This window comes from Bubalus kerabau, chromosome 23 (genome assembly GCF_029407905.1).
Source record: "Bubalus kerabau isolate K-KA32 ecotype Philippines breed swamp buffalo chromosome 23, PCC_UOA_SB_1v2, whole genome shotgun sequence".
Lineage (NCBI taxonomy): Eukaryota > Metazoa > Chordata > Mammalia > Artiodactyla > Bovidae > Bubalus > Bubalus kerabau.
In genome coordinates, this window is record NC_073646.1 from 281,136 (window position 1) to 308,753 (window position 27,618).

The window sequence follows — 27,618 nt, forward strand, 5'->3', positions numbered from 1 at the left end:
TCTGCTTGCACATCACTTCTGCTGCCCCCAGGGAGTGGTTTATTCGTCCTGTCTAGGAGCTCTGAGGCTTCCCAGGAGGCACTGAACAGAAAGTGAAAGTGTTAGTCGCTCAGTCATGTCCTGACTCTTTTGCGACCCCATGGACTGCAGCCCGCCAGGCTCCTCTGTCCATGGAAATCCCAGGCGAGAATACTGGTACCTATGCCCTCCTCCAGGAGATCTTCCTGACCTGGGGATAGAACCCAGGTCTCCCACATTGCAGGTGAAATCTTTACCATCTGAGTCACCAGGGGTGCTAGTGGAAAAGAACCCGCTGCCAGTTCAGGAGACCCAAGAGATGTGGGTTCGGTCCCTGGGTCTGGAGAAGGAAATGGCAACCCACTCCAGTATTCTTGTCTGGAGAATCCCATCCATAGAGGAGCCTGGAGGGCTACAGTCCAAGGGGTCTCAAAGAGCCAAACATGACCGAGTGACTTAGCACAAATGCTCAGGCTCTCCTGGCAGTGACCACTGTGTTCTAACAGCTTCTCTGTCTCTCTTCAAGTTATAAACTCATTAAAGACTGAGGCAGTTTTTTTTTTTTTCCTTCTACCTATAATCTCAGAGCCTAGCAGAGATTCTGGTGCACAGTAGGTGTGCAATGAAGTTTTATTGATTTAATGACTATCAGTATCAACATATCAAGTGTCATCTATTTCATATCACTACATGGGATGTTATGGACTGAATGTTTGGGTCCCCTCTAAAACTCATATGTTGAAGTCTTAACCCCCAGAGCAGCTGTATTTGGACGTGGAGCCTTTAGGGAAATGCATGAGTGTGTGCTAAGTCGCTCAGTCGTCTCCAACTCTCTGCGACCACATGGACTGTAGCCTGCCATGCTCCTCTGTCCATGGGATTTTCCAGACAAGGATACTGGAGTGGGTTGCCATTTCCTCCTCCAGGGGATCTTCCTGACTCAGGGATCAAGCCTGTGTCCCAATGCAGGGGGCCTGGGTTTGATCCCTGGTCAGCAAACTAGATTGTACCTGCCGCAACTAAGCCCTGGTGTGAGTAAATAAATTTTTTTTTAAATTCAAGTAACACTAAATTCAACACTATACTTTAAAAACAGCATGTGCAGATTGAGCCTATTCCTGTTACAGTCACTCTATCTATGCAGCTCTCTATCCATCCTTCTATCTGTATTTGTTATAACGGTGTTCACCAACTGTGGATATTTATAGTATTTCTGTGATCATAAAGTCAGGATGATTTGAACTTAGGTAAAAAAAAAAAAGAAGTGGAGAAGGAAATGGCAACCCACCCAGTGTTTTTACCTGGAGAATCCCAGGGACGGGGGAGCCTGGTGGGCTACCGTCTATGGGGTCGCCCAGTCGGACACAACTGAAGCGACTTAGCAGCAGCAGCAGCAAGGAAAAAAAAAAAAAGGAGAGACACCAAGAGACGGCTCTTTCTCCCCCTCCCTCCATCCCCCTCACTTTTTCCCCCTGCAGAGTCACCTAGGAAAGACCGTGTGAGCACACACTGAAAAGGAGCTCCCAAAGGGAGCTCTCAGCAGACGTCCACCCTGTCAACACTGGGTCTCAGGCTTCCAGCCTCCAGAGTGGTGAGAAAACAAATTTCTGTAGTCAAAGCCACCAGCCTATGGTATTTTGTTATGGTGCACCCAGCGCGATAACACAGGGGTCGTACCCAGTTCATATAACCATGCTGTGACGATTGATGGGTGTGGTCATACAGACACCCTCCTGAGTCAGAGAGCTGCTTTCTATTCCAAAACCGTTCCAATAATACTTCCCATCCCACTTTAAAAACATAAGTGTTCAACATGACAAGATTGACAAACCTATTTTTCTATCATTCGGCTTTACTTCTGCAAACAAGTATCTTAGAATAGTAACTTCTGGGACTGGAAATGGTTACATGAATACGTGGTTCAGTTTCAAATGGATGACTAATATTTTTTGCAGCTAAGTAGCATTTTCTGTTTTCCAATGATACTTTAAAGCCCATTTATGTTACTGAGTATGCATAATTAATTCCTCCTTTGGAAATGTCTTTGTTTTCTCCACTGAGCTGGTGATTCTTCCTCGTCCCACTCAAATCCTACCACTCCCCTCCCACCCCTGGCCACACTTGTCATCCCGTTCCCTGCCTCAAAGCCTGACATCTACAAGCTGCAGCCCCCAGGCTTTGCTGTTCTCAGTGCCTCTTTCTCGGCTCTTGACCAAAGGGAAGCACTTTGAGTAGAAGAAGAGTGTGAAGAGAGGAGTGTGAAGGGCGGGGAGAGAGAGGGGTGGGTCTTCCCCCTCCCTCCCTCCCTGCCAGAGCCTGGTCTCCACCATGGGTGCCTTCCTCTGTCATATAGCACCCACGCTGGGCGGCCCCTCTCCTATGACCACAGCTCTGGATGGGTTCTAGGAATAGCACACCCTTTCTCTTTTGTTTCTCCAGGCCCAAGGATGATGGAAGCTTCTGCTGTTAATAGTTCCCAGTGGCTTCTCCATTCATCTTGATTCTCTTTACCTTGCCCACAGTGTGAGTTAAGGGTTGAGTTGTAACCCCCGCCCCCAATTCCTATGTTGAAGTTCTAACCCCCAAGACCTCAGAAAGTGACTGTCTTAGGAGAGTGTCTTCAAAAAGGTAATTAAAGTTAAACAAAGTCATACAGGTGGACCCTAATCCAATCTGACTTGTGTCCATATAATAAGAGGCCCAGGTGGCACTAGTGGGAAAGAACCCGCTTGCCAATGCAGGAGACATAAGAGATGTGGGTTCGATCCCTGGGTCTGGAAGATCACCTTGGAGGAGGGCATGGCAACCCACTCAAGTGTTCTTGCCTGGAGAATCCCATGGACAGAGGAGCCTGGCGGGCTACAGTCCATGGGGTGCCAAAGAGTCGGACATGACTGAGCAACTTAGCATATACACAGTAAGAGAAGATTAGGACATCGGCGAGCAGAGAAGGAAGACAGTCTGTGGGCAAGGCAGCCATCTGCAAGCCAAAGAGAGAGGCCTCAAAAGAAACCAACCCTGCCCACATCTTAATCTTGGACTTCCCAGCCTCCAGAAAATAAATGTCTGTTGTTTTTAAGCCACTCATCAATTGTGGTGGTGGCTTAGTCACTCAGTCGTGTCCAACTCTTTGTGACCCTGTGGGCTGTAGTCCACCAGGCTCCTCTGTCCATGGGATTTCCCAGGCAAGAATACTGGAGTGGGTTTCCATTTCCTTCTCCAGGGCATCTTCCTAACCCAGGGATCAAACCCAAGTCTCCTGCATTGCATACTGTTTCTTTACCTCTGAGACATCAGGGAGGCCCACTTATCAATGGCACTTTTGTTACAGCAGCCTAAACGGGCTAAGGTTCTGTTACAGCAGCCCCAGCAAACTATGACACCATGGTCAATCGTCCCATCACTAAACCACTTGTGGAGCCCTGGGGATGTGCTGGTTATATCCTTCTCGGACCTGGTCTCACACAGCCAACCTCACCAAGGACACTTATCATATGTCCCTTTATCCACTCCACGGTGTCTATCATCACATTCCTAAGTTTGTAAATATGTCAACGTTTGTGTTGTGAATGCCTGTTCCTGAAATACTGCAGGACTTACTTTCACAATAAGGTTCCTAAGCTGTTTCTAAGCGAGGAGCCAAGTGACATCCAAGTCTCTGTGTGGAGCATCTTGTCGTTTTTGGAAAACTCTTTTCACATTTTTTACATCAGCTGCTGCTGGAAGGCCTGGGGTGATGACTGAAGTCCAGAGAGATTTTGGAGATGCTGTGTGAGAGTTTTTGTTGCTGCTTCAGTGGCTGGGAGACCCAGTGGCTGGTGAGGAAGCTGAGCAAGGTGAGCTGGAACATGTAGGGAGGCCCTGGGTTCTGCATGTAAGGAGATCTAGGGAGGAAGAAAAGATACCGCTACAGTGAGAGTTGTTAGAACAGCAGGAAAAGCTATCTAATTCAACTTATTGAAGGAATATAAAGGGCTTCCCTAGTGGCTCAGTGGTAAAGGATCCACCTGCCAAGCAGGAGATGTGGGTTTAATTCCTGGGTTGGGAAAATCCCTGGGAGAAAGGAATGGCATTGCACTCCAGTATTCTTGCCCGGAGAATTCCATGGACAGAGAGGCTGGTTGGCCAAAGGCGGACACAACCTAGTTACTGACCAACGACAAAGTAGTGTAAAACAATTTTATAAAATCATAGGACGGGATGGGATTTATTGAGATGTCCCAGTTTTACCACCTTCCCCCTCATTCACCCCTCAACTATTGAGTCACTCCTAATAAATACATTTCTTTGTCTCCAAAGCACTTTCACACCCATATTTCATTTGAGCCTCAAGGAAACTGTGTGAGGTAGATAGGGAGGTATTAATGTCTCCATTTTACAAATAAATGAAACTGAAGAGCAGGTAGTTGAAATGCCAGCATTCAAGGAGCTAAAAAGTGTTAGAGCTGGGCCTGGAGACTCGTGATCCTCAGACCAGGTGGGTATTGCTAGAGTTCCCATCGTTTACCCTCCCTGCTAATCTGGGCATGCGCACTAAAGACTGATGTCGCACGTGGACATTCCATCCAAAACCCACAGCGAGGAAGGACTTCTCAACATCTGGCCGTGAGCAGAAAAGGCAGAGAAAGGGAGAGAGTGAGAGAAAGACCTCATACGAGCTGAGTTTACAGGGAGCAGGAAGGGGCACACGCACTCTTATCTCAGCGCCGACTGGGCAGAGCAACACAGGAGAGCAAGCAGATGTACAGAGGCTGAGCCTCTCCGAACATTGTCCCCCTCCCGACTCCATATTCAGCTGGCAGGCCCCAGGAGTCAGGTCATCCGTTACCTCCCTCTAATGCTCTGATGGATATGTTTGCAACACACAGGGTTTCCATTAATCTGGGGAAAGTCCTACTTTAGGCTTTCACTGAATCTGAAATTGCTTCAGCCATGACTGCTGTCTCCAGTGAACTGGGTCCCTCTTCTTCCACAGAGATGCGCCACACAGGCTGCTCTCGCCTGCACCCTCCACCTGCCTATCTCTCTCTCTATGTATCTTTAAATTGGAGGATAATTGCCTTACAATGGTGTGGTGCTCTCTGCCGTACATCAATATTAATCAGTCATAATGATATATATGTATGTATCCCCTTACCCTCTTGAGCCTCCCTCGCCCCGCATTCCACCTCTCTAGGTCATCACAGAGCTCCAGGATGGGCTCCCTGTGCTCTATAGCAGGCTCCCACATGTTATGAGCATACATGGGGCTTCCTTGGTGGTTCAAATGGTGAAGAATCTGCCTGCAATGAAGGAGACTCAGGTTTGATCCCTGGATTGGGAAGATCTCCTGGAGATGGGAATGGCAACCCACTCCAGTATTTTTGCCTGGGAAATCCCATGGACAGAGGAGCCTGGCGGGCTGTAGTCCATGGGGTCTCAAAGAGTCAGGCACATCTGAGTGACTCTGAGAGTGAGTAAGTGTATATACATCAATGCTACCTTCTCAATTTGTCCTAGCCTCTCCTTCCCCCGCCGTGTCCACAAGTCCATTCCCTACATCTGCATCTCCATTTCTTCTCTGTAAATAGGTTCATCAGTACTGTTTTCCTAGATTCTGTATATATGTGTGGTGCATGCATCCTGAGTCACTTTGGCCGTGACTTTGGTCATATAGACCCGATAGACTGTAGCCTGCCATAATGCATATCATACATGCATTAATATACAATATTTGTTTTGCTCTTTCTGACTTACTCACCTGCTCTCTTTACTCCTTCTCTACATCTATCCATGGAGGCCCACCTTCTCCAAGAAGCTTGAGTGTTTCAACCCTCAGGGATTTTTGTCTCAGCTGCATTCCTGAAGCCATTATCATACAGACCCCCAAACTCAGCACTGAACATATGCTCTTCAGGACTAGTTCTCTGATGAGATGTCAGCCCCTGGAGAATCAAGCTGGAATCCCACATCCTACTGAATCTATGCTCCTGCTAGTAGATCCATGCATGTTAGCTGTGACTTTTCTGGGAAAGAGTAGGCAAAACTAGGGTTAAACACAGCCAGTCATTGGAATCCAAGAGGAAAGGGGAAAGGAGTGGGAATTAATTGTCTTCCCGTGTTGGAAGTTTTCGCTGTTGTTTCAAGATCCGTGTACAGTCAGCATATTCATGTTGCTCTAGGATTAGCACAAGGTAAAAGAACAAACAGAAGCCTTCCTTTGTGCTATTTTAGGAACAAGGAAAATAAAATAATACCTTCAAAATGGAGGAACAGCCTAGCTTTCTGTCACTCAAGAATGGGCTCATAACACCTCGGCTGCAACCGTTTCAAATGGAATCCTATTACGGTGCAGAGTATATTTATCAGTGTATTTGAGGAACCCTTTCTCCTAAGTCCCCCCGGGGGAGATCCACAGGCCCAGGCAGGCTCCTCTCAAACTCTCCTATTCCACCCTGGCAGGTCCCAGGGACTCCCCCGCCCCACCACCTCTGCTCTTGGTAATTGTCACCACCACCCCAAGCTGTCAAGTGTCTCACCCCTTCCTGAGGGGCTCTGGAAACTGGTCTCTTTATGCCCACCTGTTGGACTGCACCTCACAGGCCTACAAAGCCTGCATTTGCCCAGCTTCAAGACTGACGAAAGCCTGGATTGGGCAACAGAGGGCTTCCCCGGTGGCTCAGCGGTGAAGAATCCACTAGCAATGCAGGAGACACAGGAGATGGGGGTTCGATCCCTGCACCAGGAAGATCCCCTGGAGAAGGGAATGGCAAACCCACTCCAGTGTTCTTGACCAGAGAATCCCATGAACAGAGGGACCTGCCGGGCTACAGCCCATAAAGTTGCAAAGAGTCAGGCCTGACTGAAGTGCCTTAGCATGCACACATGGATCAGGCAACAGAGACTTCAGTGGTTTGACAGATGGGGAGCTTCTGTGTCTGAAGCGAAGTCCTGGAGCGACCTCCCACGCTGTGCAGCACACACCTTCAGGACGTGGCAGCAGTCTTTGCTCCTGGTGGAGGGGGAGATTGCCAGTTACAGGGGAGTTGATGTCAGATGGGCTCATCGATTACCAGGGAAACCAACAGAAGGGCACACACCTCACCGCCCCTTTGATAAGAACAACCACTAGCTGGCGCCCAAGGCAAGTATGTAGGAAGGCCAGAGTAAGTGTAAATGAAGCAGGCACTGGTCGGGCAAGGGACGGACAGAGAGCAAGGGAACAGCCATCTTGAGTGGGCTAGTCAGCCACCACCCTTCCTGGTTGTCCCTGAAAAAAAGCTCGTAGACCCTCATTTTAAGACTTTAATGCCCATCATGACAGGAGGAAAGACAAAATATGGGGAATTACATGCGTGTGTGTGTGCGTCCAGTGGCTAAGCTGTGTCTGACTCTTTGCAACCCCGTGGATTGTAGCCTGTCAGGCTCCTCTGTCCATGGAACTTTCCAGACAATAATACTGGAGTGGGTTGTCATTTCCTCCTCCAGGGGATCTTTCTGACCCAGGGATCAAACCTGTATCTCCTGCATTGGTAGGTAGATTTTTTTTACCACTTGAGTCACCTGGGAAGCCTGAGGAAATATACAGACTACAAATCTAACAGTCTTGAGTTTGGTCCACAGCATCTGATGATCTGGTTGAAATAACTGGAAATTTCCTTTATGTCAACATTGGGTGTTGTAAGCAGACAGGGGAGGGGGTCCCTGGAGAAAGATAATCAAGCTTGACCTCATTTTGGTCCAAGACATTTTGTGATCTAAACCTGGCCACAATGCTCGCCCTTAAACAGGTCTCAGTAATTAATGATCTTAAGGGGAGAAAGGACTACAGGCACGAAGGGAAAGCAGTCAAGAAACAATGGGTCTAGGGACTCCCTTGGTGGTCCAGTGGCTAAGACTCCGAGCTCCCAATGCAAAGGGGCTGGGGTTCCATCCCTGGTCAGGGAACTAGATCCTGCATGCCACAACTAAGAGTTTGCACGCCCCAACTAAAGATCCTGCATGCTGTATGATGTGGCCATTGAAAAAGATTGGTCCACATTAAAAAATATATACCTTAAAAATGTTTTTAATAGAGAAATAGAGGTGAGCAAGAAATAATCAACACAGCAACAGGCCTGTTTTTGTTCTTCATTTGTCTTTAGCTCTGGGGTAAAACCATCAGTTGTGGGGGGAAAGGCTAAGCAGAAAATTCTAGCCAGGGCTTTGGAATTTAAGTCCAAGATTATATTATATATATATAATATACCATTCAGCCTCCCAAATAGGTGGCATAAAGTCGGGTTGTGCCGCCACATGTGCACAGAACATAGAATTCCTATGGTTCTTTGTTAGTAGGGACTATGAATTTACATTTCAAAGCATCCATGTCTGAACAAATTGGCTTCTAATGTAGTTTGCTGTAAAAAGCCAAACTATTTAGTACAAAGGGTTATACTCATGCACATACATATAGACTACATATGCACACGTATATATTTTTTAAGAATTTTTTTGATGTGGACCATTTTTAAAGTTGTTTATTGAATTTGTTACAATATTGCTTCTGTTTTTTGTTTTGGTTTTTGAGCAGTGAGGCATGTGGAATCTTGGTCCCCCCATCGGGGGTTGAACCTGCAGCCCCTGCATTGGAAGGCACAGTCTTGACCACAGCACCACCAGGGAAGTCCCTTTTGTTTAACTCTTAAGTAAAAACAAGAAGCCATTTGGCCACAGTCTAAATATTCGGGGAAAGAAGTAAGTAGAATTACTCCTGTTGGAAATGCCACATTAATTTATTATGCATAGCATGATCAAACAAGAGGGCCCAAGACAGAACAAGCAGACTATGCTCTTTCCGAGGTAAAAGAGAAATGCAAAGATGCTAAGTCGTGGTCCTTCCTGAGAATTAATTTTGCCCCCAGGATTCTTAGCAATTAGGTCTTTTCATCTTGGAGGTATCAGAGGCAAAGGAGGACGCACAGCACCAAATCCATGGCACAGAGTTCAACACACAGTATTCTACCTGGGGACGTGGAATCAAAAACCCAGCACTGAGAAGGAGTCATGCACAGACACAAGATTTATGGAGGCCATGCAGGGAAAGAAAATATATGGGTTACATATCATACCACTCTGGATGCAACCATTTTTCACACAGCAGAAACTGAAAGAGAAGATAAAGGAGAAAGACAAAGAAAAGTGGGGAGGGGCTTTCCCTGGTGGTCCAGTGGTCAAAAATCTGCCTTCCAATGCAGGGGACGAGGGTTTGATCCCTGGTGGGGGAACTAAGACGCCACAAGCCACAGGGCAATTAAGTTTGCAAGTCACAACTACTGAGCCCGGGAGCCACATCTAGAGAGAAGCCCGCACCCCACAATGAAAGATCCCACATGCTGCAATTGAGACCCACCAAGGCGATGAAAAGCTGGAATCAAGATTGCCGGGAGAAATATCAATAACCTCAGATATGCAGATGACACCACCCTTATGGCAGAAAGTGAAGAGGAACTAAAAAGCCTCTTGATGAAAGTGAAAGAGGAGAGTGAAAAAGTTGGCTTAAAGCTCAACATTCAGAAAACTAAGATCATCGCATCTGGTCCCATCACTTCATGGGAAATAGATGGGGAAACAGTGGAAACAGTGTCAGACTTTATTTTTGGGGGGCTCCAGAATCACTTCAGATGGTGGCTGCAGCCATGAATTTAAAAGACGCTTACTCCTTGGAAGAAAAGTTATGACGAACCTAGATAGCATATTGAAAAGCAGAGACATTACTTTGCCAACAAAGGTCTGTCTAGTCAAGGCTATGGTTTTTCCAGTGGTCATGTATGGATGTGAGAGTTGGACTGTGAAGAAAGCTGAGCGCCAAAGAATTGATGCTTTTGAACTGTGCTGTTGGAGAAGACTCCTGAGAGTCCCTTGGACTGCAAGGAGATGCAACCAATCCATTCTAAAGGAGATCAGTCCTGGGTGTTCTTTGGAAGGAATGATGCTAAAGCTGAAACTCCAGTACTTTGGCCACCTCATGTGAAGAGTTGACTCATTGGGAAAGACTCTGATGCTGGGAGGGATTAGGGGCAGGAGGAAGGGGACAACAGAATGAGATGGCTGGATGGCATCACTGACTCAATGGATGTGAGTTTGAGTGAACTCCGGGAGTTGGTGATGGACAGGGAGGCCTGGCATGCTGCGATTCATGGGGCCGCGAAGAGTCGGACACAACTGAGCGACTGAACTGAAGTGAACTGAACTGAACTGAAAGGCGATGGCACCCCACTCCAGTACTCTTGCCTGGAAAATCCCATGGGTGGAGGAGCCTGGTGGGCTGCAGTCCATGGGGTCGCAAAGAGTCAGACACGTCTGAGCGACTTCACTTTCACTTTTCACTTTCATGCATTGGAGAAGGAAATGGCAACCCACCCCAGTGTTCTTGCCTGGAGAATCCCAGGGACGAGGGGACCTGGTGGGCTGCCGTCTATGGGGTCGCACAGAGTCGGACATGACTGAAGCGACTTAGCAGCAGCAGCAGCAGCATAGCCGTAAAATAATTTAAAATATTTAAAAAAAGAAAAGTGGGGCAAGTAAAGGTAAAATCAAGAAAGAGAAGGATGGAGCCTCCTCCTGGCCACCTGGCTGAGCCCTCATCAGCAACTCAGCAGCCACTCAGCATCAGCACTCTCTCAGTATCCCTGCTGTCTCCATGGTGATTTAATGTGATTCTGATGGATGTGACTAGTTCATGAACGCTTCCTGGAGCTGGGCACTGTTGGTGCTAACTCCATTTTCCAGATGAGAAAACAGTGCTTCCGAGATTGTTAACAACTTATCCCAAATCACCGAGTTGCTAAAATTGTGGGATCAGGCCATTGAACCTAGGCTGTTTCAGGCCCAAACGTGTGCTCTTGGTGAGCAAAGTAAAAAATAAGATGGTGTTTAATGGAGGAGAACATGAACATGTATTGAGTACTTAATATATACCTGGCATGTGATCCTCACAACAGTCCTGCAAGGGAGGTATCATTCCCATTTCATAGATGAAGAAATTGAGGCTCAGTGCTCACTTTGGCAGCACATATACTTAAATTGGAATGATACAAAGAAGATTAGCATGGCCCCTGCTCAAGGATGACATGCAAATTGGTGAAGCATTTCATGTTTTTATGGCAGAAACCATCACAACATTGTAAAGCGATTTTCCTGCAATTAAAAAATAAAGTTAAAAAAGTATGAATGAAACAGGGAAATTTCTTTAGAAGTTGAGGCTCAGAGAGGTTAAGTAACTTATCTAAAGTTGCACTGCAAAGTCCCGGTCTGGGGCACTTCACCTCCTCTGTGTCTATGCTGAGAGTTTTGTACTTTCTCTCTGAAATAAATCCTGTTTGCTTGCTACCATGAAAAAGAAAAAGGCCAGGTCTCTCAGACTGCAAAGCCCATATTCTATTTGTTAAAAAATATATATTGTTGTTTTGCTCCTAAATTTTATTTATTTATCATTATTTATTTGGCTTCTTCAGGTCTTCACTCTGGCATGTGGAATCTAGTTTCCTGACCAGGGATCAAACCCAGGCTCCCTACAGTGGGACTAGTGTCTTAGCCACTGGACCACCAGGGAAGTCCCTCATATTCTTTCTTATTCTTTCTTCCAGATAGAATTCGCAGGAATTTCACGGATTGAACTAAGTAATTAAAAATCTCTCCTTTAGATAGTTTTAGTCCTGCATATCCAAGCCAAACACCTAGTGTATTTGTCAGAATTTGAAAGAAGTCTATTAAAGACTGCTTGCAAGAAAACCACTGTATAAACTATGTTTTATAAGTTCTTCTGTTTTAATTATTTAGGTTTTCTAAAGTTTGAAGGAAAAAAAAGGAAACAGAAACCAGTTTTTAATGATTTGGAATTAGGATTCATGAATACACTGGATTCTTTCTTGGTACTGGGGGAAAGCAGAGAGTAAATGTGGTGGGAAACTATGAGGGTCCAGAGATTCAGACTTTAGCCTGGAAGAGACATTAAAGAGGTATTTCAGGGACTTCCCTGGTGGTCCAGTGGCTAAGACTCTGTGCTCCCAATGCAGTGGGTGTGGGTTCGATCCCTGGTCAGGGAACTAGATCCCACATGCCACAAGGAAGATTGATCTTATGTGCTGCAACTAAGACCCGGTGCAGTGAAATAAATACTCAATAAATTAAATATTTAAAAGAAACCTCAGTTATTTAAAAAAATGCAATTCTAATTTATTTTAGAAATAGCTTGAGTGTCTGCTAGTCAACAGTAGAGCTAAGGCCAGAACCTGGGGTTTCCCAATTATTAAACCATTGTTTTTTCTTAGACATGAACCATGAATTCCTTTAGAGAATACTCCTTTCTCCTCCTCTCTTAATCCAGATGTGGGGGGGGGGGAAGTGAGAAAGCTTAAAGACTATTAAAAAACAATCGATGCACGATACTGGATGCTTGGGGCTGGTGCACTGGGACGACCCAGAGGGATGGAATGGGGAGGGAGGAGGGAGGAGGGTTCAGGATGGGGAACACATGTATACCTGTGGCGGATTCATTTTGATATTTGGCAAAACTAATACAGTTATGTAAAGTTTAAAAATAAAATAAAATTAAAAAAAAATTTTATAATTATAAAACTACCTTTTAAAAATAAAGAAACAATTAAAATATCAAAAAAAAAAAAAAAAAAAAAAAACAAACCCAAACAATCAGGACATTAAGAATCAAGTTATCCTGGAAGGAGGTCAAGACGGTAACCACAGAGGCTGGAGTTAAGGGGAGGAGAACCAGGCAAGATAAGGTCTTAATCTAAAGCAATTAGAGTAAGCAGGTAAGCTTTTGTTACTTGTATTTAGCTGAACGCTGTGAACAGAAAGCTTTTTGAAATCCTTGGCTAAATCAAAACCTGGAAAGTGAGGACTTCTAACCTTCAAGAAAAAAAAGCTGAGCGTGAGACAAAAAGGTATTTGTTTTTATACTTAACTTGGTAGGGAAAAGGAAAGAAAAAACAAGATGTCAGTTCAGCTGGGTCCCAATTCCAGCCCTGGGAAGCCCAAAGCCCGCCCCTCTTGGTTTTATTTTTAAGGATAGCATTTTTTCCCTCCCTTGGCCACGTTCAGTGTGTAGGATCTTAGTTCCCTTACCAAGGATCAAACCTTCACCCCCTGGAAGCGTGAAGTCTTAACTACTGGACTGCCAGGGAAGTCCCACCCTCCCCACCTTGGTTTTTGTAAGTAGTCCTGAAGGGCTTTCTTGGTTTCTAGACTACTGAGATCTTGCTTCCATGTGTAAATTGAGTCCAATTTCCTAAAGAGATGGAAGTCAGGCTTTACATCCCAGTAATAGGGAATAAATTTGATTGGGAATGGCTGGGTTACCATCTAGTACTGACATGTCATTTTCCCCTGCCCGGGCTCAGCTTCCATCCATCCGGCTGGCTTTTCTTTCATGGTCTTATTTCTTTCCTTTCTGCCCTCTGCCCCTACTCTCCTCTCCTTGCAGGAGCAGAAACAAGAAACTCTTCCTCTAATCTCCAGCCTGGCAGGTTTTCCCTCCCCTGGAGTCCAGGTGCCTGTAGCATTTGCTCCTCAGTGGCTTTCCCCCAAGGAGACAGCTCCCTCCTTCCTCTTCCCAAAAAGGAATCATGGGGCCAGCTGTTAAGATTTCAAACAATTATTTTTTTCACGTCTTTACTCAACATGGGAAAATCTCTGAAGTTTAAGGTGGCACTTGGCTGTCCTGTAGTGCTTGTATTTTTTTCAAGGCTTTGTTCTGTCTGGAATTTTATTATAATAACTAATGATGGGATTTCTTTAATGGTCCGGTGGTTAAGATTCTGAGCTTCCAATGCAGGGGGTCACAGGTTCAATCCCTGGTCAGGGAATTAAGATCCCACATGCCACATGGTGTGGCCAAGAAGCAAAACAAACAAACAACCACTACCACAAAAAACTAATGGGAATGAACATACCTTGATGTTTACATAATTTTAATAAATCATCTTCAAAATGATAAAACATTAGTAATCAAATAGAGATTCACTCAGTCATATCCAACTCTTTGGGACCCCACAGACTGTAGCCTACAAGGCTCCTCTGTCCATAGGATTTTCCCAGGCAAGAATATTGGAATGGGTTGTCATTTCCTCTCCCAGGGGAATCTTCGTGACCCAGGGATCAAACCTGTGTCTCCCATATTGGTAGGTGGATTCTTTACCACTGAGCCACATGGGAAGGCTAGCTTCTATCAATGATTCACACCAAAAGGTGGTTCAATGAAGCAGCTATGAGGAGGCAGTGCTAGAATTCAAAGGGGAATCAGGTACCCTTGAAACTCAAACCTAATAATAGTAGAAAACATCACCCACTCACAGCAATATACACAGATTTGAAACTGTTTCTTTGAGAATGTTTCTGTTTGGGGGGATAATTCTCTTATTTGAAGGCTCTAAGTAATGACAGGCAAACAGAGAAAATGCCTCAGTGACCTGATAGCCATGCCCTGGAGAGAGAGCTGAGAGAGGGGTCCCCAACCTCCGGGATCTAATACCTGATGATCTGAGGTGGAGCTGATGTAATAATAATAGAAATAAAGTACACAATAAATGTAACGCACTTGAATCATCCTGAAACCATCCCCACTTCTCCAATTCATGGGGAAAATCTCCTTTCATAAAACTGGTCCCTGGTGCCAAAAAGTTTGGGGATATTCAAAGGAATGTTCTTTGTCCTTCACACCCACACTGTTTGTCTTCTAACTGCCCCATCTCACAAAGCTTTAACCTCCCCTAGCGTCACATGCCTCTTCCCACTTTGAGGGGCAGGGTGCACACCAGTGTTCAGGCCTCAGGTCCTCCCTGGGCGCTGGTGATCTGTCCTTCTCATCCTGGCTCTGTAAGGCGCTCCCCTAAGTTTTTCCTGCTCCCCTGTTTCTCTAGTTCCTCCTGAATCTTCCTAGATAAACCTGTCTAAATGATGCAAGAACTTTCTATCTAATGAACCTGTGGTTTTCTCCACTCTAATCACACCTGGGCCGTGTCTACCACACTCTCTCCACAGCTGCACTTGTCACTTCTGTTTCGTTTTCAGCTTTCTGTTTTACACTGGAGCACAGCCGATTCACAATGTTGTGATGGCTTCAGGTGGACAGCAAAGGGACTCGGACATACGTATTCATGTGTCCATTCTCCCCCAAACCCCTCTCCCATCCAGGCTGCCACATAACATTAAGCAGAGTTCCCTGTGCTGTACAGTAGGTCCTTCATTATCCATTTTATTGTCAGATTTTATTTACTCCTTACTTTCTTTATGTCCCCTAAATGAATTTCCTCAAAACCCAGTTCCTCTCCTCTCAGGCCCCATAGCTAGTATTTCATTTTCACAATCACCTTGCCTCATGTAGGAGTGTGGTGGGCGGGGGGTGGGGGGGTGGGGGGCAAACTGGCGCAGTGGAGGGAGGGGGCCTTAGCCACCTGCAGTCTGCGGCCTGAACAGCCACAAGGCTCCCCCAGTGGCAGAGTGGTAGACTCTGCCTGCCAAGGCAGGAGATGCAGTAGACTCGGGTTCGACCCCTGGGTCTGAAAGATCACCTGGAGTAGGACATGGCAACCCACTGCAGTATTCTTGCCTGGAAAATTCCATGGAAAGGAGGAGCCTGGCAGGCTACAGTCCATGGGGTTGCAAAGAGTCAGACAAGACTGAGCATGCACACATATCATAGACACCAATGTTGAGTCAAACATCCCAGCTCACTTTTGGAGGGTTTAATTATGCCTTAATGCTCCTTATCATAATTAAGCAGAAATAGTGATTCTAATTAGCATATTTACAGAAACCACACAAGTATGCTTCCCTGGTGGCTCAGATGGTAAAGAACCCACCTGCAATGCAGGAGACCCAGGTTCGATCCCTGGGTCAGAAGATCCCCTGGAGGAGGAAATGGCAACCCACTCCAGTATTCTTGCCTGGAGAATTCCATGGACAGAGAAGCCTGGCAGGCTACAGTCCACAGGGTCGCAAAGAGTCAGACATGACTGAGCAAATAACACACACAAGTAGGTCCATATAATCACACACTTCACCTACTCGTAGCTTAATGGTGTTCCATCCGTGTTTACTTTGCCCTGGTTTCCCTTTCAGCTTGAATGAGCACAACTTTTGAAGTCTTTAATTTATGACTGTTTTAACTTAAGCAAGCCCTGCTAGAGGGTGACAGATGGTAAATGTCAAAAACCCAGAGAGAGGGTTTCTGTTTAGCCTTTGATTTTTGTTTTGTTTTTTAAGCCAGAGAAATGTCCGATTGTGCTCCTAGTTTGTCAGAGAAGGCAATGGCAACCCACTCCAGTGTTCTTGCCTGGAGAATCCCAGGGACAGGGGAGCCTGGTGGGCTGCTGTCTATGGGGTCGCACAGAGGCAGACACGACTGAAGAGACTTAGCAGCAGCAGCAGCAGGAGAAAATTATTTCTGTTCTCAAAACACTATAATAATAACAAAAGTAAAACAAAGAACATGGACTTCCCTGGTGGTCTAGTGATTAAGAATGTGCCTGCCAATGCAGGGGACACTGGGTCAATCCCTGGTCCAGGAAGATTCCGTATGCCCGTGTGCCACAACCGCTGAGCCAGAGCTCTGGAGTCTGTGCTCTGCAACAAGAGAAGCCATCGCAATAAGAATCCTGAGCACGGAAGGTCAAGAGTAGCCCCTGTTCACTGCAACTACAGAATGCCCAAGGGCAGTAACGAAGACCCTTTGTAACCAAAAATGAATAAATAAATAAATCCTTTAAAAGAATCATTATCATCATCACCATGATGGCACTGATAATGGTGGCAGTGATTATAGCAGCCACCAACCCAGAGGTACTTGTATGTACCAGGCACTGTCTCAGGAAGTACTCCTACCTTATTATTTTTTGAGGGGGGTTATACAGTGAGGCATGTGGGATCTTAGTTCCCCCTACCAGGGATCGAACCTGCACCGCTTACATTGGAAGCACAGAGTCTTAACCACTGGACCACCAGGAAAGTCCCGTTCCTACATTACTTTATTCAACCTTCATAATAACTTTAAAAGGTAATTGTAACTGCTTCCATTTTACAGAAGAGAAAACTGAAGGTAGGATAAACTGATAAATTTTTCCACCACTACTGTGAAGACATAAGCAGTAAGACCCAGGGTCAGAATTTGAATCCGGGACTCTCCAGCTTCAGGCCACACAGTGAGCTTCTCTATCCTGTGTCGCCACCTCTCCTACCATATCATTATACAGCTATTCCACAACTGCAGTTAGTTTGTTCATAACAATATACGTTCTTAAAAATAGTACCCTGTTCTACCTATCTAAAACACAGAAACAATTTCCATTATGTAGGGGTAAACTATAGATTTTATCAATTATCAAAACTTCAGCCATTCCTAAAGAATTGGGAAATGAAAATCCTTTTTTTTTTTTTTTGGAAAGTCTATTTTTTAATTGCCCAAAATGAAAGTCTTGTTCTTTTGTATATAAAATTCGTAAGGGTTTTTATGCGGTTGTAGCCTAAGGGAAGAGATACTGCTACGTTGAGAAGCCATTAAAGGTTTAATTTTTTTTTTCTTTAAGAGATTAGGGAAGCTTTGCTCAGTAAATTGATTTGCTTAAATTGTTTGTGAAAATTTAAAAATTCCCCAAGTTCCTCCAAGCAGAATCAGTTAGTTTCTTATCCTTGTTTCAACTGCTCTTTCTTTGTGCATATTTCTCTTACAGGATAGTACTTCGTATTCAGTGTGGTAACTATCTGTTTGTGTCCTGGGCCATAGACTAGGCTCCCAGAAAGTGGGGTTAAGACCATTGTACCCTTAGCAGCTAGCACATAACAGTATTTAATACATATTTACTGATTTAGTGGGTGATTGTAAGTAGTAGAGTAAGAAGACATTTTACTTTTATATAATCGATGGCTCATTACAAGATTAGTGTTCAGTGTTTTGTGTGAATCCTGACAACCCACTCCAGTACTCTTGCCTGGAGAATCCCCATGGACAGAGGAGCCTGGTGAGCTACAGGCCATGGGGCTGAAAAGAGTTGGACACGACTGAGCAACTAAGCACAGCACAGTGCGGATCTCACTTAAAATGGACATTCAAGGAATTCCCTGGTGGTCCAGTGGTGAGGACTCCACACTTTCACTGCCGAGAGCAGGAGTTCAATCCCTGGTCAGGGAACTAAGAGCCCAAGTCACACGGAGTGGCCAAAAAAATAAAATAAATAAAATAAGATGGGCATTCATTTCATTTTTCTGAGTTTATATTGAATGAAATCTATTTTTGCTGGAAGAGGTCTTGTTTAACACCACTGGTAATAAAGAATACATGATAATAAAAAAGCATTTTCAGGGGAGAAAATTTAGGCATGAATGCTTGTAACTATATACATAAACATTAATTCTGAAAAGTACAAAATATTTGACCCATTAACAGAATAGATAATAATGAAAACTGATGACTTTTCTGTTAAGTAAACAAAAACTTTGTTCCCTTTACCCAAAGCCATTTGAGACTTTTTTAAATGGCAAATGATGAAAAAATTTTAAATGCTTTTGTTTGCATATATTGAAATAACCAGACATCTTTTCTCTTTTATTCTGTGAATTACATGGACTGATTGTTTTTAATATTATGCCAACCTTACTCTCCTTGGATACATCCCACTTGGTCATCATGTATTATTCCTTTTTTATATCTTACCAGGTTTAATTTGCCAATTTTTTCTTTAATAGAAAAACTGAAATTTACTATAACAAACTACTCCCTAAAGAAATGAAATACTAAGCAACAATGTGGCAATTTTCTTGTATCAGAACTATTCATCGTCTTAAAATATGTGTGTGTTAGTTGCTCAGTCATGTCCGACTCTTTATGATCCTGCAGACTGTAGCCCACCAACCTCCTCCAACCATGGGGATTCTCCAGGCAAGAATACTGGAGTGGGTGGCCTTTCTCTTCTCCAGGGGATCCTCCCAACCCAGGGATCAAACCTGCATCTCCTGCATTGCAGGTGGATTCCTTACCATCTGAGCCACCAGGGAAGTCCATAAATGGTTTCTGGAAAAAGAGTTATTGTTGAAGACCAAGTATTAAAATCAGTATTACATACAATACTCAAAACCTTTTTTCATTCTACAACCTGGTTGATCACTTTTCTCTCCTCTGTCCCAGAACAGCCCACGCGTCAGCTATTGAAGCCTTTCCCTGGCTATGAGTGACGTTGAAGGAGAGTTAAGGGAAACCTTGTGATAAAAGGAGTCATAGCTATTGTAATTTTTAAAATAACTCTTCCACCACTGCACTTTACATTTTTCTTTTTAAAAGAAATTCTCACGAAGAACAGCCATCATTGAAATCAGAAAGACTGCTTTTATCATTGTAATTATAACAATATTAATTATGCACTTTATTACTCTATTAAATGTAGAGGGTTTCTACTTCAAGTAAACACAATAAAATGAAACGTAAATCAGCATGTTAAGAGCCAACTATTCATATTTCAAAAGGATTCTCCAATTCAAAAAGGACTCACTGCAGCTTTTCTATAAAAAAAAAATCCCTGTGGTTTTAAAAATAATTTTAAAATTGTAATTTACACATAATTTTCAGGAACTCTTCTATTATACAAAACGATGCACAACTCTGCATGTATATAGATTATGCCATAAAGAAAAAGCTCATACAAATTTCCCATAAGTTATCTAATTAACTCTGACTATAAGAATGAACATAAACATTGGTTGCAATGCATAGAAAACCACTAGAAAAAATTTATGCTCATACTGTTTACTGTTTACAATTCTATGTAAGGACTTTACATTGCTAGTTTCTAAAGTGAAAAGAACTTTAATATGCCCATTATGCCATTTCCTAGTTACTAATTTTTTGCAAACTTTTCTTTATTAATGATAGAAACATAAACTTCAATTTGCCTGGGAGAATCACAGAAAATTTGAATTAGTTAAGTAAAATTTGATGACCCATAGGTAATAAATACTGCACATTACCCACAGAATCCCAGTGTCAGAATTGTGTACTGTAGGCATCAGAGACACAGAAATCCAGGAATCTGGAGAGAATGAGGAGCTCCAAGTCATAACCTGGTGGAACTGTGGTTTGTGAGTGTCAGATTACTTTCAACTAACATGGATATCTTGAAAAGAGCTGTTAAGTTCTTAGAACAAGGGAATTTTGAAGTCATGGTATATCTCTTTTGAAACAATGGCCTTCTCCAACTTAGTTCTAGAATTCTTAAGTAGCTGATGTTAGTAATTCTTCTTTTCCCAAATTTACCTTGGGCTTGGTAACATGGAGTTCTTTCACCATTTGAATATAATGCTTCTTCCATACACCCTGCTCATAGGGAGTTGGGGAGACATTGATATACCAGTTAAACCGTAAACATTTTAGCATCCAGAGCTGATCCAGTTCAGTTAAATTCTTCCAATGCCAGCTCACCTGGAGAAACAATGTTAAAAAACTATTCAGCTTACATGTCCACTTTCTCTAGGTTTTGAGCCGTCACCCTGGTACTGAGAGAACTTCTTTATTTTTTTTCTGGAGTGGGTTGCCATGCCCTCCTCCAAGGGATCTTCCTGACCCAGGGATCGAATCCACTTCTCTGCACTGCAGGCAGGTTCTTTACCACTGAGCCACTGGGGAAGTGGATTCATGGATTCGTTCATGAATGAATCAGAGCAAACATAATTTTAACTTGATAAACCAGGCCTGGAATTCACAAGTAGTTTCTTTTTGGTCTTTTTTTCCAAATCACAACCAAGTTACCTCTTACCTGAAGTGCTTCCTAACAAGGCAGGAAGTTTTTTTTTTTTTTAAATTGGAGGATAATTACAACATTATGATGGTTTTGCCATACATTGGCCATAGGTATACATGTGTCGCCTCCAACCTGAACACCACTTCCACCTCCCTCCCCATCCCATCCCTCCAGGTTCTCACAGAGCACTGGCTTTGGGTACCCCTTTTTCTTTTCTTTTCTTTAATGTTAATTCAGACAGAATCCAAGTCAACTAATATTTATCGAGCACCTATTAACCATCCTCGTCACAACCTGAAGGGTAGTATAATTAATATTCTTCCCTTGCAAATGGGGAAACTAAGCTTCAGATAAGACTTTGGAACTTCCTAAAGATCTCTGGCTATGCCAAAGCCTTTGACTGTGTGGATCACAACAAACTGTGGAAAATTCTGAAAGAGATGGGAATACCAGACCACCTGACCTGCCTCTTGAGAAACCTGTATGCAGGTCAGGAAGCAACAGTTAGAACTGGACATGGAAAAACAGACTGGTTCCAAATAGGAAAAGGAGTACATCAAGGCTGTATATTGTCACCCAGCTTATTAACTTATATGCAGAGTACATCATGAGAAATGCTGGGCTGGAGAAAGCACAAGCTGGAATCAAGATTGCTGGGAGAAATATCAATAACCTCAGATATGCAGGTGACACCACCCTTATGGCAGAAAGTCAAGAAGAACTAAAGAGCCTCTTGATGAAAGAGGAGAGTGAAAAAGTTGGCTTAAAGCTCAACATTCAGAAAACTAAGATCATGGCATCCAGTCCCATCACTTCATGGCAAAATAGATGGAGAAACAGTGGCTGACTATTTTTCCGGGCTCCAAAATCACTGCGGATGATGATTGAAGCCATGAAATTAAAAGGTGCTTACTCCTTCGAAGGAAAGTTATGACCAACTTAGCCTATTAAAAAGAAGAGACGTTACTTTGCCAACAAAGGTCCGTCTAGCCAAGGCTATGGTTTTTCCAGTAGTCATGTATGGATGTGAGAGTTGGACTATAAAGAAAGCTGAGTGCCAAAGAATTGATGCTTTTGAACTGTGGTGTTCGAGAAGACTCTTAAAAGTGCCTTGGACAGCAAGGAGATGCAACCAGTCCACCCTAAAGGAGATCAGTCCTGGGTGTTTATTGGAGGGACAGATGTTGAAGCTGAAACTCCATTACTTTGGCCACCTGATGCAAAGAGCTGACTCATTTGAAAAGACCCTGATGTTGGGAAAGAATGAAGGCAGGAGGAGAAGGGGACAACAGAGGATGAGACGGTTGGATGGCATCACCAACTCAATGGACGCGAGTTTGGGTAAATTCCGGGAGTTGGTGATGGACAGGGAGGCCTGGTGTGCTGCGATTCATGGGGTCACAAAGAGTCAGACACTACTGAGTGACTGAACTGAATTGAACTGAAGGATCTCTGGGAGTCTGCATATGAACGTTGTATGAAGGCTACAGAAACTCCAGTTGGCACATTGCTTATTTTTTTCATGATATGCTTCTGTTTTCCCTCCATGCTTATGATTTAACTAAATATATAAAGGGAACACAATGACTAATACTATATTGATGTGTCCTAAATAGCCTTTAAGATTCAATGAAGCATTAATGTTTGTCCTGGGGACTTCCCTGGTGGTCTAGTGGCTAAGATTCTATGCTTTCAGTGCAGGGGGCCAGGGTTTGATCCCTAGTTAGGGAACTGGATTCCACGTGCTGCAACTGACACCTGGTGCAGCCAAATTAATACATTTTTTAAAAAGTATTCTGTACATTCCATTTTCATAGCATTATGGTCAATCCTACATATCCAGCAAATGGTGGAGGTGACCCTATTATGTGTAGTAGTTTTTAAAATAATTTATTCCAGGTTTTAAATAAGTCTTAGTAGAAACTAGAATCAAGTCCATAGATAAAGTTCAGACTAGGCATTCCATATCTCTTAACATGAATTGCAGAGATGGTAGCTAGTCTTCACATTCATTCCATCTTTGGAAAACTGGCCTCTTTTTCAAGGTTAACTCAATAATAAATAATGTTTGAGTGCCCCCAAAAGGAGCAGAACACTCTGTAATGGAACTCACTACCCATCCATCTGTTTATCTATCTGTCTGTCTTCCTCCCTCCTTCCATCCATTGTGTACGGAGTTTCAAAGTTACCCAAACTCACGTCCATTGAGTTGGTGATGCCATCCAACCATCTCATCCTCTGTTGTCCCCTTCTCCTCTTGCCTTCAATCTTTCCCAACATCAGGGTCTTTTCAGATGAGTCAGCTCTTTGCATCAGGTGGCCCGTGTGTTATGTCCAGGATTATTTTATGGGCTGAAGATAAGACATGTAGGGGAGAGGGAAGCAGAAGTGGGGCATAAATAGGAGAAACAGTAGGTTCAGGATCTAGATGGAGGAAAAGGCTTAGAGGATCTTATACAACACTGCAGGCAGAAACAGAGATCACAACCACTTTGTGCAACCCAGAATGAAACTGCACTGCCCTTAAACCTCATATGGTTAGTTAATTCAATCAAGATGTGGGGTTTGGGAGGGAGGAGATGGGGAGAAAGTTTTTCTCAACTCTCATCCTTTTCCTCTTTTGACTTAGATCGGGTTTAGACCTGGGTAGTTAAGTTGGGGTTCCCACTGCCCCCGCACTGGGGATAGATAAAATTTTGCTTTGTTTTTGATTTTTGCTGCTTTTTGTTTGTTTAAAACTAAACAGGAATGAGGAAAGTTGAGGGTGGGGAAGCTCTTTCAAAACTGTAAGACAACCGCCACCACATTTTTAAACAGCTCAAAGCTCATCTTGGTGCAATGACTTTATTGTTTACTTTAAATCTAGCTAAAGAACAATTGCCTCACAGTCAGTTCTGGGAAATAAAATAAAATGTTGAAATCTACCAAGATTGACATCTGGTACACATAGATGATAAGATTATCTATTTCATATCACATCTCCCTGGAATGATAACATTCTCATTGTGAAAAACATGGAAAATTCTGAGAAACCTGAAGAAAAACAATACCCAGAACCCTGTCAATCAGAGATGACCAAACATTATCAACAAGCTGGTAGAGTTATTTTCCTTTCTGTTTTTCAGGTATATATGAAAGCAAAATTGGGAAACTGCGTGCAATTTAAAATCATGCTTTCTTCATTTTACATATAATAAGCATCTCTGTTCTTGCAAAACATGTTTTCTAATGACTGCCTAATAATTCTTTATATGGCAGAATGATACTCTATTACTGGGCATTTAAAACACTATGTTTTTTTAAAAAACAAATTGTTTCAGTTTTAGAATAATATGTGTACATCAATACTAAAATCACAGATACCAAGGGGCACACTGTAAAAAAAGTAAAAAAAAAAAAAAAAGCCTCTCTCATCCTTGTCATGTAGCCACTCATTTCCCTCTGTGAATGTAACCATTGTTACTGGCTTCTTGTGTGCCATTCCAGAAGAGCAAGAAATATGGATGCATTCTTTTATTCTTCCAAAGTGGTAGGATAATTCTGCACCTTTGTTGTTTTATTGATGATATATTGAGGAGATAGTTGCAGCCAGTCTGCTATTAGCAGACATTTCCATTGTTTCCAACCTTTTGCTACCACAAACAATGATGCAATATTCTTATATAGACATACATTTTGCATGTGTTGAAGTATACCCATCAGACAAATTCCAAGAAGTGGAACTACTGGCCAAAGGTAATCTTGTTTTTTTTTTTTTAATTAAAAAGATTTTTAAAGTTTTTAGCCATGTCTCATGGCTTGCAGGATCTCAGTTCCCTGACCAGGGATCAAACTCACACCCTTGGTAGTGAAAGCCACTGGATCGCCAGGGAATGTCCAGGAATCTTTATTTAAAAATTGGGTACTACCAAATTGCTCTCCTTGGTGTTTGCATCAATTTATCTATGAAGGTGCAACATATGAAGGTGCTTGTTTCCCCACACCCCTAACAATATAAAATGTTATCATTAAAAAAATAAATAAAAAAAGAAAAAAAGAAACTCAATCCATCTGAGTCACAAACGATGGCATGAAAATGAGGCTAAGCATTTTATCTATTTTAGAAACATCTGCTTTTCTTTCTGTGAACTATTTGTTCACCTCCTTTGCTCATTTTTCTGCTAGGCTTTGCTCTTTTTTTTTTTCTTCTTAATGTAGATTTATAGTCGTTCTTTAAAAAATAAGAAAATTACCCCTTTGCTGGCAATATGTTTTCCCCCAGTTTATTTTAATTTTGGGGGGCCACACTGCAGCAGCTTGTGGGTTCATAGTCTCCCGGCCAGGGGCTGAACCTGAGCCCTCATCAGTGAAAGCACTGAGTCCTAACCACTCCCAGGGAGCTCCCTCCTGTTTACTGTCTGTATTTATTTACAGTTTTCTTCTCGATGGAGAAAATTTTAACTTTTATAATCACAACTTAAAATCTTGCTTTCTTTATTTATAAAGCATATATAATATATATACAAAATATATAAAATAAATAAAGAAAGATTTTAAGTTATACATTTTCTTTTGAGGCTCTGAATATTATAGATTACTCACAAAGTCTTCCTTCCCTAGATTTCCTTTAATTACATTTTTTCCCCCTTTAGTCATGCCTGGTGGCTTACAGGATCTTAGTTCCCCAAACAGGGATTGAACTTCTGCCCTCAGCAGTGAAAGAGCAGAGACTTAACCACTGGACCAGGGAATACCCTCCTTTGAGTAGGGAATGGTTTTCCATAATTTCATATCAATCTTTTATCCTTCTAGAATTTTTTTCCAGATACTGCCCAATTGTCCCAGCACCAATTATTAAATACGTCATCTATCTTACTGCATTCATTTTCTTAATTTTTTTTTCATTTTCTTAATTTTAAAAACTAAAGTTACCCTGTGAATGCACAGTAACAGGGAATTTCTGGTCTTTCTAGACTATGAAAAGAAATCAACAAAATGACTATCAATTTTATGTCTTAAAAAATATACTTGAATACACCGTGAAATTATTTGTAAGAAAATAATGGTCAGATGCTTTTCCAACCTGTGAGCACATTTGCCCACTCTGAACTCCTTTAGTCTCACATGCTTCTGTATTTATCACATTAGCACCTTATTTCATGCTTTTCTATTTATGAATGGCCTGCACTCTACACTCTTATGGTCCTCTGCTGTGCAATATAAGGCTATTCTGATGATGAACCATTATATACATGTGTATATATTTCCCCAACTGGCTAATACTATTTTACGGACACTTAGCGATGGCTTACTTTTTCTCCCCTTTGAGCACTAAGTGCACAGCCAGACACAAAGAGCTGGGGCCAATCCAAACCGTGCCAACGAAACGCGGTGAGCGTCTTGTCGGTGCTCGGTTTTGTATGCGTGCTTTCCTTTTTCCCTCAAGGTTCAGTGTTTTCTAGGCTGTCTTTACAAAACACTGAACCCTGCTTCTTTATCTGTGCCTGTGCACAGAGACAAAGGCTTTGGGGGTCCAGGAAAGAAAAGATGTATAAAGCTAACACCTTTGGGAGCTTGGTCGTAAAATCCAGAGCTTCTGCTGGAATTTTCTCCTGAAGCTTTCAACAGCAGAACTTTTGCTGTGACAGGGAGCAGCGTTCTAACAGGACTGTCAGGATTCTTCTCCTCTGAGTGTCCATCCATTTGTCAAACTGGAGAAAAAAAAAAGCAAAGCAAAAAAAAAAAAAAAAAAAAAGCTCCAGGTTTAGTCTGACACCAGAGACGCATTATGAAAGAGATAAAGAACTGCATAGAAAGTGAGTTTAGTAACTTATTCTTAACGAATTGCATGCATTTCTTTCCCTAACAAGTACACCCCATGTTTTGCCACCTACCTGTTCTTTCTCACATGTGTGTGTGTGAGCCCAAGCAAGGCCAGTGTTGCCATAGACATGCACTTGACCTCAAAACTTGGAGTTACAGAAAAATTTGGGAGCTGGTCATAGTCGTAAACTGATAATATATACAGACTTGTAAAATGTAGATCTTTAACTTCTGATGGGGCTATATCCCAATTAATCCATCCTAAGTTGAAAGTATCATAAATTAAAAATGCACATAATACACTTAACGTACCAAACATCCTAGCTTAGCCCAGTCTACCTTAACGTGCTCAGAACGCTTACATGAACCCTGATGCTCCTTGCTGTTGTTTAGCCGCTCAGTCATGTCCAGCTGTTTTTCGACCCCATAGACTGTAGCTCAGCAGGCTCCTGTGTCCATGGGATTCTCCAGGCAAGAATACTGGAGTGGGTTGCCGTGCCCTCCTCCATGGGATCTTCCTGACCCAGGAATCAAACCTGAGTCTCCTGCATTGACAGAAGTATTCTTTATCACTGAGCCACCAGGGAAGCCCTCACATGAGCCTATAGTTGGGCAAAATCATCTACCACAAAGCCTATTTTAGAAGAAAGCATTGACTAGTTCATGTAATTTATTGACTACTACACCTGGAGAAGGGAATGGCAACCCACTCCAGTATTCTTGCCTGGAGAGTTCCATAGACAGAGGAGCCTGGGGGGCTACAGGCCATGGGGTTGCACAGAGTTGGACATGACTGACACAACTTAGCATATATACAAGCACACTGAATGTGAAACCAGAATGGCTGTCTGGGTACTGATGGTTTTAAGTGTATTTGGCCTGTACTCTTGTGACTGAGTGGCTGACTGGGAGCTGTGGCTCACTGGCTGCCCAGAACCATAAATAAGTATCCTACTGCACATGGCTAGCCACCCCTCCCAAAAAAACCCAAATACAAAATTTTAACTATGGTGTCCACTGAATGTCTATCACTTTT

The 27,618-nt window shown here is 43.1% G+C and overlaps 1 protein-coding gene, 1 long non-coding RNA gene and 1 other non-coding gene across 5 annotated transcripts in view; 2 read left to right on the forward strand and 1 right to left on the reverse strand.

The window, feature by feature from the left end:
- LOC129637401 (liprin-alpha-1-like) overlaps positions 1-27,618 on the forward strand; it is a 191,286-nt gene that overhangs the window by 133,610 nt on the left and 30,058 nt on the right. The gene's annotated exons all lie outside the window — the stretch shown is intronic.
- LOC129637402 (uncharacterized) lies at positions 6,001-27,014 on the reverse strand. Of its 3 annotated transcripts, XR_008707460.1 has the most exons (4): positions 26,945-27,014; positions 26,324-26,470; positions 22,980-23,132; positions 19,386-20,461 (listed from the first exon to the last, which is right to left on the reverse strand). It is a non-coding gene; the product is annotated as an uncharacterized LOC129637402 (long non-coding RNA). The 3 variants fall into 3 exon arrangements; XR_008707458.1 differs by lacking the exons at positions 26,324-26,470; positions 26,945-27,014 and adding an exon at positions 6,001-6,023 and having other exon boundaries at positions 20,297-20,461; positions 22,980-23,277; XR_008707459.1 differs by lacking the exons at positions 26,324-26,470; positions 26,945-27,014 and adding an exon at positions 16,444-16,491 and having other exon boundaries at positions 20,297-20,461; positions 22,980-23,277.
- Positions 11,032-11,138, forward strand: LOC129638252 (U6 spliceosomal RNA). Its single transcript, XR_008707760.1, has one exon. It is a non-coding gene; the product is annotated as a U6 spliceosomal RNA (small nuclear RNA).